Source organism: Scardinius erythrophthalmus (genome assembly GCF_964197995.2).
Source record: "Scardinius erythrophthalmus genome assembly, chromosome: 1".
NCBI classification, from domain to species: domain Eukaryota; kingdom Metazoa; phylum Chordata; class Actinopteri; order Cypriniformes; family Leuciscidae; genus Scardinius; species Scardinius erythrophthalmus.
This window is the reverse complement of record NC_138221.1, coordinates 17,932,688-17,938,919: the sequence shown is the minus strand read 5'-3', so window position 1 is coordinate 17,938,919 and position 6,232 is coordinate 17,932,688.

Below are 6,232 nucleotides of genomic sequence, written 5' to 3'. Positions count from 1 at the left end.
GATAATTTTATGCATTTACCTAGAAATGAGACAACCACAACACTGCATTGTAATCTTCCCAGTTCAGACCTCCCATTTCAAAAGTCAGGTGTGTCCTGCACTTAGGCCCCCAGCTGCCAGCTTCATTTAATATTCAGAGTCCAGACCTTCCATTGCAGAAGCAGAGTCTTTAAGCATCGATGCATTTTCTACTGCCTGACAGGAAGTCACGGGTGTATGAGCCTATTTTTACAACAACAGCAGCTACGGTGCCGTAATGTAATATACAAGGTAATCGAGGCTTTGATACATTGTCGTGTTTATTTAGAAATAAACATTGGGAAATGTGAGCCTTTAAACGATTCAGCCTTTAGGTTAAGACTTTCCCCTTGGTCTTAAACCCTCAGATCCATTTTCACCTTTCTTCAGACCTGATGTAGAACTGCCATAAAAGTTGTAATCTGCCCCGTCTCTACTAGTATGGCGCTCCTCCAGAGTTCTTTTGTAGGAATCCTCTTCATCATTGTGTTCCTCCTGTGGTATTGGAACACCCAAATCAAAAACGAACTGCATGGCTGAGAGAAAAGAGGTTCCGGGACAGCACTGCAGTTGTCCAGGCCTTTGAAGCACACTGCATCTGTTGACAGGTGCAGCATGGTGTGTGTGTTGTAAACCAGGAAAGTGGGCCCGTACAGTTCAAAGCCTTTCTCTACAAAGTATTGTAGTAGTTGGTGAGCATAGTCATGGTGCTGCTGCACCAGTGTTGGACACACCAGCAACCCAACAGGCAACATTCAATGTCAGGAAGTGGTTGTAAAGGTCCTCTCTTAAGACACCTTTCAGCACCAGTTTCCCTGTGTATAGCAGAAACTGGCGAAACTTAGTTGCCTTCCATCGTTCAAGCTCATCTAGGCCTCGAGGGCTGCGTGCAAAAATCGAGGGGATTGATGACTTCAGCATCAGCAGCCTGCTGCTCAACTCCTGAACCTGGCTGGCAGATATCCGCATCCCCTTTTCGCCTCTGCACCAAATATAGAGCAGCTTCTTTGTGACGCCTAGGCAGACCTGGTGCATATAGTCAATGGGGAAACTCTGAACCATGTCAATTGGAAGGTCAGACACTGGTGTGGTGCCATGGTGGTGCTCAGGCTGTGTTTGAGCTCTGAATGATGCATCAGTATGCAGCTCTAAATCAGATGTCTCCGGGTATGTGACTCGATTTAACCATGATCCTTGTTGTGTGCATCGCTCACATCCATAGTACCCTGAGTAACATTTGGTGTTCTTGATCATTGCTTTGGCTGGGGCGTCAAACACAAAGCACCTAACTGTCACTTTAATGTTCCTCCCTCTGTAGTTTAGGCCATTTGCTAAGATCTCAGCTAGGTCCTTCACTGTGTCCTCCAGGAAGCCAAGGTTAGTTGACTTCTTCATCCCACAAGTCAGTGTAGTGGGAAAAATAGTAACTGGACTAAGCATTACAGCACAGAGGACCGGCCACATGGACTTCCCAGAGCTTTTGAAGAGAGGCAGTCCATCAACATTAAAGGACAGCTCCAGAGTCTCAAGATCACTCACAAGCTGAACTGGGTAACGATCCAGGGTCTCAACTAGCTTCTCCTTCAATTGGTAGTGTAGACACTCCATGCCAGACTTCTCCACAGTTTTCACTTCTCTAGGTGTTTTCAGGAGTGTATGGGCAGAGTGTTTTGGTGAGTGAGATTCTCTGCCTGGCTTGCACAGGCATTCCCTGTCTGGCTCGCACGGGTATTCCCTGCCTGGCTTGCACGGGCATTTTCTGCCTGGCTTGCATGGAGTTTTTGGAGAGTGCGTCTGGTAGCTCTCCAGGACTGTAAATAGATTCTCCGACTTGGCTTCATCCTAAAATACAATCAAATTTTATGACGCCAGTTTAGCCAGAGAACCTAAAACTCCATGTAACTACAACGCCCTAACATTGTGAAAAAGTATGGTTTGTGAATAAAATAAGCAAAAGCAATTATCCACTTAAGACCATGTGTTGTGTAAGGACATGGTAGCCAATTGATATGTTTCTGAAAAGGTGTAAGTTAGGGGATTGTCAAGTTCTAAAAACAGAATAGTTTACAGTCCCCCAATAACAATATTTGTATAGTGCATTTAATACTATCACTTTTTTAAAACATGCTTACCTGAAAAACACTGTCAATCTTCACTGAAATTGGAAATCACAGAAATCTGCAATCACCGAAAGCTGCAATGGAAGAAGAAAATAGAAATTAGAAGAAAATATGTTTCCCACACCACTATTGTGTGAATACAACATTTCCTGACAAAAACAGGGTTTCTAGGAATTGGGAAGGGAGAAAAACAATATATAAAAATACAAAACAACAATTAAATAATAAAGCTGAAATAAGCTATTCTATTTACCAGGATAATGAAATAAATTACCACAGTAAGAGACTACAGCAGTAAATTCCACCCAAAAAAAACAACAACAGTAGGCCTACAGTAACGTTAGGCCCACTCGGACATGTTCTATTTGAGGAAATGTGACGCAACACTGTCTACTCACCAATGAAACCTAACTAGTTAAAAAGCCATTTTAAACTACATTTGAAACAGAGATCTTGGTTAAAATGTAAAATTCGGAAAATACATTAGAGAATGTGTGGGACCCTTATGGCGGGTTGTATTTACACTTACCTGTGTTTCGTCGTGAAGGAATGGTGTATTTCTTCTTTCTTCGATTCTAGATAAGTTAAACTACTGCTGTAATGTTAGGTAACTCTAAATACTGAAAAGATACGAAAGTGTGTAAAATAAACAACTAGAAGACGGTCAAAGGATACGTATACTAGTGAAAATTCCAACACAATCCACGCACGTTCGTGAGGCGGGACTTCTATAAACCAGCAGCAGAAGCTCTTCTTTTGTGGATATGGGTCCTCCGAAGGACGCACCATGTAGCCTCCGTAGGATTTCCTAATTGCGCAGCCAGGTGTTCCCGATTACCGCTCCAGGCGTCAAGCAACGGTGCGAGAGTATGCTGCCATCCTGACAATTCATTTGATATGCTATGGAGCCCGAATTGGCTATTGTCATTTTTATGTTTTATATTTTACCGAAGGACATGGTATTAAGGATGTTTCAGGTCATACTTTCGGCTTAGCCGAAGATTCAAATGTTCATTTATATCTTACCTTGATGCGATTTTGTAGGCTAGTGTATTCTTTTTATTATACACATAAATGGACCATGGTAAATATATGTATACAGGTTTTTAACCCCATTTGAATATAAAACCCATTTGAATATAAAAAGTCCAGTGCGAATGTTACTCCCGCTCGTCATCGGCAGCTGTCAGTCACTGTTGCTAGGCGACAAGAACAATCCTCCGTAGGCTAGACCGGTCCGAGCGCTTCAGATGCACCCTTTGAAATGGGACGGAGCTAGCCTAGAAATCTAGACGCACCCTAGCGGCAGCAAAATGTATTTTGCAGCCAGCTGGGTCTAGACACTCTCAATAGAGAGCTAAAAAACTAGCTGCAAAAACCCAAATTGGGTCAGGCCAATCACAACGCGTATAGAATAGGCGGGGCGGGCTTAACATAATGACGACAGAGATGTGACGGTTCCCTGGCTTGAAAACAAAGAATGGCTGCTGGCGAACAGTCTTTCGAATCAGCTTTGGCTGCGACTCTGGAGGACTTGGAGTTAAGTTTTTCTTTGAGAAAAGAGCAAAGAACGGCACTTAAGTCATTCTTTAAAAAGGAAGATGTGTTCGTAGTTTTGCCGGTGTTACACCAGATTCTGTGACCGTCATAATATGTGACCGTAGTGGGCGCGGTTGTCACTGCGTGCTCCGTGATCTACGCAAACAGCGTAACTTATGACTATAAGCCAAAGGTGAAGTATTTACGACACGTTTGTTTAGAAATGCTTTTTTTTTTTGCCTGTCAGATATGGCAAAAGTTGAATCTATCATCTAACGTTAGCTCAGCTGTTGGGAAAACGCTCTGGTTGGTTGAAGCGCTGTCCTATTGCGTGCAGAGGGAATTTGAAAGACAGCTGTTTATCCCGCCCCTCGGATTGAGCGTGTCTATGGTGAGTTTCTAGACCTAACATCTTGATGTAGGTCTGGCTTGCCAGGCTAGGACGGAGCTGTAGTTAGCAACAATTTGTTAATATTGTGACAATAGGCCTACATTTTGTTACTTTAATTTTCAAAAAAAACAGTGGTGGTATGTAAGGAACTACATACTTCGTTAATACTCGAAGTAATTTTCCCACACGGGACAGCAACACTACAAAATTGTTATTTTACAATATGATGCATTGTTTTACATGAAACTACACAAAAGTATATAGTTTAAATGTATCAACCTTGAAAATATTCAGAAGTAAAATGCAACATGCAATAATAGAAATGCAAAACATCATAAAAACCCTGACAAGGTTTTTTTTCCTGCAGAATTCCTTTACTTTTACTCTTGATACCTTAAAGGGATACTCCACCGTTTTTTTCATATTAAACTATGTTTTTCCTTTAACTAAGACAATTGATACATACCTCTCTCATCTCAGTGCGTGTACTTAGTCGCTCTAGCACGCGGTGACACTCTGATAGTACCTAGCTTAGCCCAGTATATTCAATGGTATCTGACAGCAATGAATTTTGAAGAGACCAAACACATACGCGTTTTCCCTATTTAAAAACAGTTACACGAGTAGTTGTAGTTATACGACCAAGTATGGTGATACAAAATAAAACGTGCCACGACCAGATGCCACTGAGTCCTGCTGACTTCAACATTCACATGAGTCAATGTACATGAACATGGTAAAGTGAAAATCAAACACCTTGGAAATGAAAGGTGTACATATGAACAATGTTTTTAGTAATGGCACAAAGGTCTCTGTCGTTGGATCAGTGTGTTCAATAAGTGCTTTTTTTCTACAAGTTGGCAGATCTGTCTAAGTCGGTTCGCGAATCAGTTTGAATGATTCAGTTCCTGATTCTGTTCAGTTCCCTGCACACAGTGAATCATCTGAAGCGATTTCAATTCACACTGGACTCGGAGTCGTAACAGGAAGATTTAAGCACATCAAGAGCGTTAGATGAACTGGCAGTGGACCTACAGTACAGTCAAGTGAGAGCAAATCTTCAAATGCATCATATTTTTGCCAGCGATGAAGATCTTTATTAGTTGAACATCTTCGTAAGCTGTCTGTGAATGAATGATTCCACAGGAGTCAGGACGATATATTCGATTTCATTTCACTCAGGTAGGCTAATACATTTTACAACCAAACAGATTATTACGCCACGATACTAGAAAGTAACATTACCCGTTTTTTGGACATATACATTAATTTACATTAAATAAAGCTACCATTGTTCACAGTTTATGAACACCCGCCATCCCGCGGTATTGTGTGTATTGTTGCGCAGTGGTGTGCGAACTCGAAAACGAATGCCTTTGCCTGCCGTAGACAGTTAACCAGTTTAAACATGCTTGCAGATATATACATTTGATTATATTTTGGAGAACAGTCAGAAGAAGATCCGTCGATGTACTTTTATTTATTTATTTATTTTTTGTGTTCAGATGTTCAGTAGCAGTCATGAGCGCGAGCACATGTGAAGAGTTTTTAACTCTTCTCTGTCAATACATGCCTTTGAATGCAACACTCTGCAGATTCACTTTATTTCGACATTGTGTAATAATCCAAATGTAGTTGTATAAGTAACTATTATACAGACCAGAGGACAGGCAATGATTTTCGAGCTATACAGATGGCAGAAATAATGCTTACGTCTCTCTTCAGTTTTTGTTGCAAAGAGCTGATAATAAGTCATGTAAATAAACAAAATCTAAATAATATCATTTTATATATATGACGACTTCAGAGGCAAAAGCCTCTAAGTACCATCTGAAATTTTCTTCTAAAAGAGCATTTTTATCAAGCTTGTATGTTTATGTTCACACTTAAATGGCAATGAAAAGTAGCCTACCTATTAATTGTCATTAAAGTGAAATTAGTGAACTTAAATATACAAGCTTGATACAAATGATTGTTTTAGAAGAAAATTTCAGATGGCACTCAGAGGCTTTTGCATCATGAAGTCTTCATATATATATATATATATATATATATATATATATATATATATATAGGCCTATATGATCTGAAGTAACTAGTTACTCGCTACTTGAGTAGTTTTTTCATTGGATACTTTTTTACTCTTACTCAAGTAACTATTAAG